Here is a 13,556-nt window from a genome sequence, read left to right as displayed (position 1 = left end):
ATACACAGACTATTTACACTTGTGACAGGATCTACTTCTAACATGGGAGAAACAAAATTGGCTAGTACAACTCCGTAACAATGAAAAGCCTGGAAACATGAGCTACTTTATCCTGGCCATACATGTCCCCTCTTGGAGGTTCTGTTGCATAAATGACATACACTTCATGACAGAAACTTCTGTTAACCGAGATATTTTTATGTAACATGAAATGCCTGCTATATGAGGGCTGCATTTCCGTAAGGCATACATTTGCGAAACCCTATCACAGTTATACCAGCATCCCTGGCTGTGACCGGCCCCTGGGATAAACGTACCAGTGTGACACAGACCTATAAAAGGCACTTTCTCCCCTTGTCTCCACCCACCCCCAAGGCACGGGAAAAGGTAAATGCTTGTCATTTGGAAGGTGCCGCCAGTCTTCCTGTCAAAACGTAGCTATGTGTTTACGGACGAGTATACAAACACCCATGTCAATCATACACCATGCATTGGCTCAGCGCCAACTTTTCTTTTTCTTCTCCCAATGGAAACATGCAACATGTGCCACCAAATACACGAAGGACAAAGGGCAGATGTAGGTGAGACGCGGCACAGTAACGGTTATTTCACAAAGCAGTGACGTCCTTGGACCCAAAGGGAAACCGCGTGTGCTCTGCATGCCTGCACGTGTGCACACACTCTCGCTCTCGCCATCCTCCTCTTGGGGCTCCTCTCCCCGCCCTGCCCTGCCCCCCGGAGCCGGCGGGGCGCTGGGTGTCGTGCACGGCCCTTCCATCTGCACTGCACACAGGCCCCCTGGGGACACCACACACGCACCCAGGTCTTCCAGGGATACCCTGTAACTGATGACTCGGTAAGACTTACCTCCGGTCCACCCCTGCTGTAAGCCTCCTCATCCTCACAGCCCACGGTCCATTGAAGCTCCCCTCACACACCTCACACTCCTGTCAAACAGCGTGGCCCGCCTCCCACCCACCCCCTCGCCTCCCACAGGTACTCTGCGGATGCTCGCTGCCCCGGGAAGGGACAACGCCACACCTGCTGTGCAAGCCAGCAACCCTGGAGGCATCCTCGATAACTCCCGGCCCTAAATCTCCTCGCTCTCACACGCATCGGTCACCAGGCCTGTTGGGCTCTCACACTACACACAAGGTGTGCTCATCCATCTCCCCTTACGGTCCCCCCTGCAGCTGCCCTCAACCAGAAATCTGGAGACGAGTTACCTAACTTCTCTAATACTACCTTTTCTCTTCTGTAAAATGCAGATCGTCATAAAACCCAGTGTGCAGAGTTTTACAAATTCAATAACATAATACATACAAATCACAGATCCTAGCATATACTAAACTGTGAACACAATGTTGGCGGCTTATTTAGTATTTTACCTTTCCTTACTAAAAAAAGAAATTCATTTTCTTGGGGAGCAACCAGGAGCCCATGGAACACTGCTCACTTTTGCAGATACCTCTGTATTTCTGTCATTAAGGTAGAAGCTACTTTAAAGGAAAAATCATATCGTATACATCTCAGGCAACAGAAATGAAAAGGATAAAGTGCCATCCAATCTTTATTATTGTGATAAGTTTTACCACACCCTAGCTTTTAATCACTGGTATTTAATACGGTCTGAAGCCATTAGATATATTGGTATCAATACGAAGCTCCATTAATCCTTATCATTTCCTTTTAAGTATCATTGACTCTATTTTCTAGACATAAAGAAAGGTCTTGTAATAAACTTTGCCTAACACAACACTTTAGTTACCATAGATGCATTCTCTGCTAGTCAAGACTCTATGTGATCTCACCTATAAGTGGAACCTAATGAAGAAAACAAAGAAATGAGGAAAACAGAACCAGACACATGGAAATAAGGAACAAACTGACAGTGACCAGAGGGGAGGAGGAGGGGGATGACAGGGGGATGACAGGGGAAGAAGGGGAAGGGTCTAGTCGAGGAACATGTACGAATGACCCATGGACATGGACACAGAGTGGGGACTGACTGAGGGGGTGTGGTGTGGACGGGGCAGGCGAGAGCAATGGGAAAAATCGGGACAACCATCATTGAACAACAAGAGGAAGAAAGAAGAAAAATACAGTTATCTCCCACTCTAGAAGTGTGATGTGACTTCTGTTTCTTAAACTATGTAACTTCAGTTGGTTCCTTATTTTCATGTCTCTGGTTCTATTTTCCTCGCTTCTTTGTCTTCTTCATTAGGTTCCACTTGTAGGTGAGATCATGTAGTATCTTGGATGCCTGTGTCCCTGAACACTGGCCGCAGGAGATTCTTGCTTGCCTGCCTGCCCGCTCATTTCTCTTCTTGACTTGCAGCTCTGAAAATTTCCCTTTGGACACTCACGCTCTCCCTCTTCCTTATCTCCCAATTTCGATCTCTTACACATTTCATTATAGCACTGTCTCTCCTATCTATTTCCTCTTCCTATTCCCACCGTTATCTCACCAGTCGGGGCAAGAGCTATCGATCTCTCGCTGAGAATATTTCAAGAGACCTGTCCATGGTATCTGATCAACACTACTCCCCAGTCCCAGAGCCGGCTGACACGTCACTTACCGGGTCCAAAACCATCCATGGCCCTCCCGATTTAATAAAAATAAATTATCCTAGCTGCCAGAGAACTCCTTAACATGGCCTCCCACTCCCTTCCCAGCCACTGCTTTAACTCCTTACAGCAAGCTCTTCATATGTGAAGCAAGAGAGTCCCTGCCGTGCACAGCTGGGTCCGTGTACAGGAGATAGAGCTACTCCCCTTCTCCCTGCGCCTTTTCCCATTGGCATTGCTCTCCTTCAAGTCCTGTTCTGCTGAAGAGTTTATCATTTTGTTTTGTTTTGGTTTTGTTTTTACAACCCTAGAGCAACATATTTTTCAGTAGGCCTCTTATTTTGTTATTTCTTTTGTTACTAATCATCTGTCTCAGTTTCCTCCATCATCACTGGGTTCACTGAAGTCCAAAACTGGATTTTGCCTTCTGTTTAACTTCTGCCGTGATGTACGGTAGATAGTATCTACAGCAGCCAATGCTAAGAAGATAAGTTAATTGGATTTTTAATGGAAAGACACACTTCAGTGGGGATATTTAAAGAAATCCTTTCTAATAAGACAAAGAACCATGAATGCAGTAAATAATATCTTAATTTGTCTTTTACCTAATCTTGACCTTTTCCTTATTGAGGGTTTTTTTTTAAAGATTTTATTTATTTATTTTTAGAGAGGGAAGGAGGGAGAAAGACAGAGAGAGAGAAACATCAATGTGCGGTTGCTGGGGGTCATGGCCTGAAACCCAGGCATGTACCCTGACTGGGAATCGAACCTGTGACACTCTCATTGAGGGTTTTTATGACACAGAAGACATTAAAATAAACTAAATAAGAAACCAGATTAGGAGTATGTTCTTTGGTTAGACAGCCTGAAAACAACCCAGTTTGGGATTTGCCCCTTGGTCTGGTACGTCACCAAATCCCTCTCTATCTTTTCTTCCTGCTCTGGAGAGACCGTGTTTATTTGTAAAAGATCTTGATTAGATTCTGACAGCAGACTTGGGTTCAAATTCTAGTTCTCCTAGCTGCGTGGTTTTGGTCAGGATATTTAACCGTCATGAATGTCAACCATCCTGTACTACTTTCTCTGCAGGAGGACTGCAGTCTATGGTGCGTGCACATACAACCTATTAGAAAGTCTCTTTCCCCGTAGAACCAGCAATGCGGGGAGCACGGGCTAGAAGAGGGGTGAGTCTTAACAATGAGGGCAGTGCAATAAGCTAGACAATCATTTTTACCTGCTACTGACGGCGGATAAAGAGACAAAGTAATAGTCCAATTACAGTTAATGTACCACTAACAACCATGACTTTAATTACTAACCAAATACTTGTCATAGACCAATTATTTGTGTCAAGCATCCTTTTTCCCCTATCAGTTTTTAGAAGGGACAAAGCGGCATTGTAAGGATGAGTCCATGATATTAAACGGTGCAGAATTCAAAATCCTTTCTACCCACGTGCATCTCTCCAAGGCTTCCGGTAAATGGAGACAAACCCCCTTCCCCAGCATGAATTCCCCCTGTCCCTCCAGTCCCCTTTCCACTTGCCATTCCTGCTCCAGGTAAGATAACCTGGCACTGGACATTTCTAACCCGAAGCCTTAAAGAGATTTAAACAGTTGCTACTGGAGGTGCTTATCTTTAAAATTTTCTCTCCAAATATTGAATGAAAGGTTCCATTCTCCCCTCTCTCTGGTGAAATAAATAGTGGTCGTTAAGTAGACGGGAGGAAAGGACTTCTGGTTAAACTCCCGAAATGCACAGGGTTTACATGTGGCTACTCTTTTACCCAGGATTGAAGTCAAATGAGGAGACAAACCTGACCCGCGGCCAACCCTAAGACTCACTCCGAAAAATTACATCCTTAGTATCAACCATAAAGTGGGCATATGTTGGTAAACTAACTTATTTATCAATATAAATAAACAAATAAATGTCTATCTGCATTTACTTTTTATAAAACACATAGCCCTGACAATTAAGTTTCAGATTTTACTTAAAACTGGTTCAATTTTCAGAAGTCCAATTAATAACCCAGTTAGGAGGCACGTATCTCTTGAGAAATGACATAAAGTATGTTCTTTTCAATGCTATGTCCTCCTCCTAGTGCAGTCATTGACAATTCGCCCTGCCAAGCCAGTGCCTGAACTTGGACCTGACCGGTTCTCGGACATCCTTCCTCGCCTTATAAACCTCACTGTCTACACACAGAATCCTCGCACTGCGGTCGATATGACTTTCCCAGGCTGTGCAGAGCAGTCTTGTTAGTCAGGTCTGTTATTTGGTCTAAAGCCTTGGTGTCTCTCAAGGGCAGATTCATTGTCAAGGACGGTTGGGAAGTGGTGATATCAGAACACAGACAACTCAAAACATGGACAACTGGAAATGAAAATATACCAGCTTTCATAATAGGGTAAAGACTCACTAACATTCCCACAGTAGGGATGTTTAGTCTAACTTAGGGATAGAACAAAGGTAAGCCATAATTGAAGATATTTAGATGATTTTCAGCAAACATAATGCACAGAACGAGAACGTGAGATGGGGAGAGGTGTGTTATGCTAGAGCTAATCTCATTTCCAAGAGGAGCCCGTGGGACAGGAAGGTCATGCACAGGCGCATCAGGACCCGCACGAAGCCCCCTCCTCAGTAGTGGCACTTTTCATTGTGTGCTGATCTCCCCACGGCCCAGAGGGAAGTCTTTACATGGGTCCCTGCACTCTGGCTGGGGGTGTCTTACAACTTTGTCCACGTCTCCTACAAGAAACTCCCCCAAATCTCTTGTTTCTATGATTCTGCATTTTCATTATCCCTCTCTCATACTTACATACTAGCAGCAACTTATTTTCCTCAGGCTTTACCTGACTCCCTTCCCCCTGCATTAGAGCAGGCGTTCTGTGGCCATCTAACCAAACCGCTCATCCCTCTGCTCACTCTCGCCTTAGGCTTCGTCAACCCCTACAGCCTGGACTAATACGCTAATGTAAGTGGTTCTCCAATCTGCCACTGGCTGAACCTCTGAGAGTAGTTACGCATTTTGAACTACATCCCGTGTCTCCAGTGGCCTCCAAACATCCAAATGGAGCAGCCACCTCAACAGGCAAAATCCAAACGGATGAACCTTATGTCCTCAAAATAATTCTCTTGATATTTTTATTTTTTTATTGTAGTATAACTGGTTTTTTTTTCTTTCCACCAGCCTCTGGGCATAAAACTTGAAAATTATCCCTGACTCCTCTGCGGGCCCGGCTTTGGCATGTAACCCACCTTAGCTTCCTTCTCACACAATAGCTTTCACAGTCAGCATTTCATATCTGCTCCATTGCCAGCATTCTCTCTGAAGTTTTCATTATATCGTATTCTGCTTACTAATTTCCCTGGTTCTGCCTACTCTGGCAAATGACTTCCTACTTACATTCACCGGACTTCCCCATTGCTTGCAAAACGAAATGCAATCATTCACGATCCTCTACAGTGTGCCAGATTCTTTCCCTTGAAGCTTATCACTTTGCACGTACCTGGTCCTCAGCTAGATTTTGAAGGCTCCTTTTCAGATGCCTCGCCTTTGCCACTGCCTAAGAAATATCTGAGACTTCCTTCTCCTAACACTCAAATTCAACCTTTACTTTTCCTAGTATTACTTCATCGGTCAAGCACAATGTCCATCCACAGCCCTGTAGGAGTTTATCTCCTCCCTGCTCCAAACTCCAATCTCAATGTTTCTGTGTGATTTCAAGCATCTGCAGACACTTACTAGTGAACAGTGAATACTTTACCATAGTTTAATGCAATAATAATTTGGTAAATAGGGACCACTTAATAAACAATGTCTGTAAACACTACTTTCGTGCTTCTTCCTGGCCAAACCATATGCCAATCTTCTTTATACTTAATTGCCTAGCAAACAGTATACATACAGCCGATTTCCCAATGATCAAATTTCAAATCAATCACATTTATGTTAATAAGGGTATATTACAATATTATAAGATTTTATGGACACTATTATAAGATCATAAGATTATATACAATATATGTAATCATTTGTTCTTTTGGAAGGTTTTAGAATAGATGCAAACCCTCTTTATTTCTCCTTACTGGTGGAATTATGATGCATACTTTTAAACTATTCTTATTTTCTTGCTTTAGACAACAGAAGGATGTCATTCAAGGGTATTTTCATTATGTCATCCAAATTTGCTTCAAACGAAGGCCACAGCTTTCATGCCACTGAATCCAAACATGTTCACCCCTAACTGTCATGCGTGAAATATATTTCTCTAAGTCTACAGCCTTCACTGAAAGACACAGAAGGGAGAAGAACACCCAGAAGGTTAAGCAGGTCTGTGCTCCAGGATTCTCCCTTGGTGACGACATACAGAGTTTTCATAAACATAAAAATCCTTAATTTACAAAAGTTAAGTAAAAATGTAAAAAACAGCTCCTAGTGTTTCAATTTAGACTTAAAAATGGAAAAAAAATCCAATCTAAAACTATTCCTTAGCTTCTCAGTATTTTTACTTGATTTACCACTGAGTGACTTCCCAAAATTTTCTTCTCTAGTCGTGACTCTCAGAACTGTATTCCCTAGAGGAGAGCGAAAATCCGGTCAGCGTTCACGTCACCCAAGATGCGTTTCGGCACCATTCACTCTAGTGCAGAAATCCAATCAGTTGATGTCCATTTTTTAAACTGTTCCCAAGGACAGACTGGAAGAAACTCGACACTAGGCGATCTCCCCGATAGTCTCATGACACCGACATTGAAGGCTCCTTTATCTTGAAGCTCCATTAAACGATTCTCAGTTGCTACAGGCTTTCTATTTGCTGCTAGACTTTCCTCCAACTACAGAAACTTAGAAGAGAAGGAAGATGGCCGAATTCTTCCCTGTCTCAATACATAGCTAACTTAAGGCTTATCCACGTTTCGAGATTTTAATTTCAGAATCATTCTTCTCTCACTGCTACCTTAGCCTTTCCACCACATTGTATGTTATCAGTTTCTCTCTCTTGTTGCTGATAACGAAGGTAATTTTCCCCTCATTTCTTCTTCCTCTGCAGATCTCAACAAACCTGTCCCCTCTTTGCTCACTCCCAATCTGCCGATGCCACGTGGGCTATTTGCCTTATTGCCGTAAATTGAAGGTGTCACGGCAGGTGTGGAATCAATGTCCAAGTGCATTACCGTTCCCGTAAATCTGCAGAATATCTACATTTTAAGGGAGTTCTGGAATGCGTTAGTGATCTTGATTTCTGTGTATAATAATTCACCTGCCTGAATATCGAAAAGGGTGGCAGCCTCAGGGCAATAAAGCATAAGTAACATTTATTAGATAATAGGCACTTTATAAACATCGTCTCACCTAATACTCAAAACAATCAAAGAGGCAGGCAGCAGCATCTAAATTCAACAAGAGGGAACCGAAAGCCATCCAGCAAAGGACGCTTCTTCAATTCCTGGGAGCAGGAAAGAGCCCGTGACCCTTGTGCCTGCTTATGCTCCTCCCCCCTTTCCATGCATGAATAAGTGACTCAAGGGCTGAAAGTAACGTTAAAGAAGAAAACTTTCCCACACATAGTGGGGCAGCCCAACCGCACCTTCCCCGGTCATGACCCATCACCACTGAAATGACAACGAAACTGTTTCACAACAGAAAGTCCGAGCCCTGCAGAGGAGCCAGCGCTGCTGCTGCTGCAGGTGGGACTCAACGGCCGGCCTTTGGCCCCGAGCCCTTCAGTGTGGGAGAGAGACACCGTGAGTCCACCTGCCTTCCCAGGGAATGGACACGCCGGCTCACCGGTCCCAGTGCCCACGCAGCACCACGCATGTTTCAAACCAAGGAGCCGTGCCAGGGCCTGTTCAGAGAGGATTTCTGAATTCTTTCTGCCTTGGCTGCAACCTATCTCACTAGTGTGCAAATAAAAATGATGCTCTAAGGGCAAAAGAAAAACACTTAGAAAGTAAGAGTGAAATTTAGTACCACATATTTTCTCACAATAGTTACCTTGCAATCATGCCAGCAAATGTGGGTTGGCTACCTTCTACAACCCCTGACACGCCAGGGGATCCCGCCCTCAGGAACTTCCACGTTCATAGGAAAGGGAAAACTTGTCCTTAAAACACACAAGGAGGGCACGGAAGGCCCAGTCGTCGATAGTAAACTGCAGGTGCTCTGAGATTCCAAAGGAGAGAAACAACCAGTCCTCTGCTTAAAGACAGTACTGTTATCAGAGAAATCCAGAGACACAGTTACTGGGAGCTCTTCAGCTGGCGCTTGATGCACGGCACAGACGTGAATTTGTCCACCCGTAAAGGCTGTGCAGCCTGGGACCGTCATTACGCACACGAAGAAAGAGACACAGCCCTGTGCTCAAGAAAACGAGGTCTGGGGAAGACAGACAATCCAATGATGCTTCTGAAATGTCGTGAGTTCTGTGACAGACTAGCAGAGAGCCTCCATCCCAGCACACAGGAAGGAGAGCAAGGGAGTCCTCCCTGGGGGCACACAGGAGAGCGGGGCAAGGTTTCACCGAGGCGGGGAGGTGGTCCTTAACATGCACACGACAAGACCTTGCTCGGGGGCACACAGCACCCCCACACACGTGTAGCGGGCACTAAACAGGCTCGAGGCTGTCGCTGGGAATACCGGGGAAAGACGTGCAAGGCAGAGAGAAAGGGGCTAAATGTCACGAAGAGTGAAAAGGTCTGGTGTACTTGCTCTTCTAGTTAGTACTTCAGCTGTTGTCGTATTAAACAAATCCACAGCTACATCAAGTGCTTTCTTTATATATATGTTAAAACATTGCTTTCACCATGAAAATGAAGGGTCATGACTGCAGACAGCTCCTAATGTGATCAGACAAAATATCCATTCAAATTGGCATGCTCTGCTTATACTTACAAATTTTATAGAGTACCATGTTATTTGCTTCCAAGTATTTTTAAAATAATCCATTTCTGCCCTGGCTGGCGTAGCTCAGTGGATTTGGTGCGGGCTGCGAACCAAAGCATTGCAGGTTCGATTCCCAGTCAGAGCACATGCCTGGGTTGCAGGCCACAGCCCCCAGCAACTGCACATTGATGTTTCTCTCTCTCTCTCTCTCTCTCTCCCTTTCCTCTCTAAAAATAAATAAATAAAATCTTTAAAAAAATAATGATCAATATCTACCCATTGAACAGTAGACAAAATTAAAGATTATTCATTTCCATGGATTCTGAGTTGTACAAGGACAAATAGGAAGACCATTTCCATTCGCTTATGTTTTCTTCCTAAACCAACAATACTTAAAGATGTACTTCAGACGTGAATTACATGGAAGTTTTCACCCACTCATGGCTGTATATGATCTGAGGAGATGAAGGGTCACATGTCAAGAAGAAAATGCTTCTGACAGAAGCCTATGTTCCCAGGTCTGTAACAAGTGTCAGGGGTGGGTGGGCCAAGAAACATTTGCTGTGGAATATGTAAGAACTGAGGACCAAGTTTCCTTAGTTGTCTGAGCCAGTACAGTGAGAAATTGCCAGCCACCCACAAGTGAATCAAATGAGCACACACTGCAATTCAGCACAGCCCCTCCAAGAACTCGTGTGCGTGCTCTGCAGAGCCGTAATGTCCTCCACCCCGTCCTTCTTTATCCTGCGACATGCAGTAAACCTTTTATTATGGGGGTGGGCTTCCGCAGAAAAATACACCCACAATAGCCCGTTGCTCAGCAGGCAACTGGATTGCACTAATAGGTGGAAGTTAAATGCATGTGATTTTTTAAGTAGACCTGTGACTTGCAGGAAATTTTTTAACTGATTACACATTTGCTCAACTCTGTAAGAGGTTTTTGTGATTTGCACACTTCAGTTCATTTCTAAAAGATACGGCTTCCACCTTCAGAAAAGTGACAGGTTGAGTATTTGGTTTCTTCAACAGCTAACAAAGCAAATAACCGAACTGAAAATGTGTGAGGAAGTAAAATCTCCGACTTTTCTTGGTACCGGAGGGATAATTGGGGGAAAATGTAGGGATTCAAGAACTGATCTTACATAAGTGTCAAATACAGCAATGCTTGAAATAATTACTTTGTTGTGTTTTGACATGACTTAGTAAATGGGAAAGGATAGATAGATAGATAGAGAGTCATTATGTCAAAGCCTATATGGTGTCACAGAATAACCTAAAAGATTACAAGAGAAATATCAACCTCTAGAATATGTTTATGAGACTGAAATCATGCCAAAACAGTTGGTGATTTTAAATTGATGTGAACGTGCTAATTCACATTCCCACCAATCTCTCTGACCTCGCCTCACACTAATCCTCAGCCTGCTCACGGAGCTTCAGGTGCGCTAATCCAATTGCACCTCCTGTGCACATCCTTTCCTCACTTTCTTCTGCACAATTGCTCCCAGAGCGCACTCGGAATACACCTCCCCCCATCCCCCTCTTCTTGCCCTCCTCCATCTCCAAGTGGACCGGCAACCGCTCTAGCCCACGGCCCAGGGTCTCCAACCCACAGTCAGTCCTTTCTCCTCACCACTTCGGTGGCACATGGACCTCTGAATGTATTAAGCCCAACCCAGGTGCAAGCTGTGGCCTCTCCAAAATATCTTTTTGGGTGGGGCTGGGCGGGGCCGCAAAATTGGTGATGTGGGAGAGGAATTTAGGAAGACTTCAAGTAAATCTATTTCATTAGCTGGAACTCAGCTTTTGCTTCCAGTTTTAATTTGTGGTCGATAAAAAGGGTCAGCATGTCCTACAGACACTCACACTGCACACAAACAAGAGTGCGGAAGGACCTTCGGGTGGCATAACTCTCACCAGCCAGCCTTTGGTATTTGGTGGAGGACGATGGCCACGTCTTGTCCTTCTACTGCATTTAAGAAAGCCTGCGACAGCACTATGCACATTGCCAGTCCTAGAGAAGAGTCCGTAGACTAAATGAAGAAAGGAGCTCCAGACGGGGCCAGGAAACCAGTTAACTCCTTACGTACCTCAGCTTTTCTTCATGCACACACACACACACACACACACACACACACAAATGCTGTGCATTTTAAATGCACATGGACAAATTTGTCAGGTCTATTTCTCCAACTACAGGGTCTGCACCATCATCAGGAACCACACCCATTTCTGCTTCCCACTATACCCCCACGGTCGAACACAGTGCGTGCAACTGAACTCCCTAAACGTCTACTGGATCGATAAAGAAATAAAGGCTCAGCACTATCACCTCAGTCTGTGAGAATCTGTCCCTTGAATCTTCCTCTGTTCGGGGCGTCTAAAGATCATGAACATGCCGTCAAGCCGGAAGGTGTCCAGACAAGAATAGGGGAAAAGAGCATCAAAGACACGGAAATCCTAACTGGTGGGGGCAGATTGGGAAAACTGAACACAGAAAACTTGTCTAGATTAACACTCTGAAGAGATGCGAACGGGCTCCGCACATTCTTAAAAGTAAACAAGGCCTCCGTTCAACCAGCGCAGTGAGAAGGCGGAGGAGGAGCCAGAGAGCCCACATGGGCCGGTCCCACAAACCCCAATGGCTCCCAAGAACTGAGCCTCAGAGGGTGCAGAGAGAAGACTTAGGGAGAGATGTTTCAAATGCCATGAGCCCCTTGGGTTACCAGTGGTGTGTCCTGACATGCGCCCAGGGACTATTTGGCCCACAACTGTCCAGAGGCCCAGCCCACGCTGTTCCCGGTGGGTGGGAAGTGCCGTTCTCATATTGCTTCCCGAAAAACAGACATCCGACGGGAAACTGTTTCTTCTGTAGCCATCTGTCTTGTATTACTCCTCCTTTGAATAAAAATTGCATATCAGCAAACCCCTTCACACTGAAAACTATTGTGTTTTCAGACACACTGCAGAAGAAAACAATGACTTGAGACATTTTACCGCCAGCACATCGCCAAGTACACTGTGGGCGCTGGAAAAAGATTAGCGGAGGCCGATGCTGTTAACGAACGTGGAACACATGAAATCGTAAAACGTGCACGGATGGAAAATCACACCTCCGACCAATATAGAAAGCTCTGCAAGTATTGGCGGCCCCAACATTCTAAGATTCGCTGATGTATAACTCGATGAAATTCTAAAAATAAGTACAACCCTTACTAGTTAAGCGGAATCAACTTTCTAGCTCTGTTTTGCTGTCTTTCAACTCAGTTGTCAAACTACTGTTATGCCCCAGGAGTTTATTAGGAGCTCTACAACAGCTTTAGCATTCATAAACTACTTTCACGTAATCATTCTCATTATGTTTTTTCAACAGTTTTGTGAGAAATACCCAATATTTCATTAGTTCTTTGTTTGCAAATGGGGTACCGGGATGAAGCAATGATACGGGATTTGGCTAAAATCACTTGGCTGCTTAGTGGTACCTGAGACTTCAAGCCAGGTTCTCTAGTAACTAACCCAGGATTCTCCCCATTCTGATGCCATGCATTATATGTATTTTGATTTGTTTTTATTTGTATTTTACACACATATACAAATATTTTTATGCCACAGCCATAGTACAATTTTCCTTAAATGCAGGGGAATGGCATGATTGAAAATAATTAGTATTAATTAACAGACACAAATGCAAAATTATATATTTATCTCTGGCTCCACTCCAAATATCTACTACAGAAAATGCATAAATATCCTAAATGGTGGATCCATAATTTGGACTAGATAATAGCCCATTCATTAAATTCCAATCATTATGGATATTAACACACAATGAAGCATTCTATTGAATAACAGGAGTGTTATTTAATAAAGGTGACGTTGGCATTTTGTTTAATATTTTCCAACTTAATTGCTTTTCCTTTTAGAATAATTTTATAGAAAAATAATAGTTATGCTCTTAAGCCAAAATACTGGTCTGCTATTACTGTTTTTTTGTCATATTTGTGTTTATTATTAACCAAATTTCTTGGTGTTAGGAAACAAATAAGAATAATTGTGACACAGAAGAAGGGGGATTAGGCTGGATGCAGAGTGCTGACCT

General features: G+C 44.0%; 1 protein-coding gene across 1 annotated transcript in view; it reads right to left on the bottom strand.

The window, feature by feature from the left end:
* Positions 1–13,556, bottom strand: part of HCN1 (hyperpolarization activated cyclic nucleotide gated potassium channel 1) — a 313,939-nt gene that overhangs the window by 274,778 nt on the left and 25,605 nt on the right.

This window comes from Phyllostomus discolor, chromosome 3, assembly GCF_004126475.2.
Source record: "Phyllostomus discolor isolate MPI-MPIP mPhyDis1 chromosome 3, mPhyDis1.pri.v3, whole genome shotgun sequence".
Classification (NCBI taxonomy): Eukaryota; Metazoa; Chordata; class Mammalia; order Chiroptera; family Phyllostomidae; genus Phyllostomus; species Phyllostomus discolor.
This window is presented reverse-complemented; position numbering and strand designations above follow the sequence as displayed.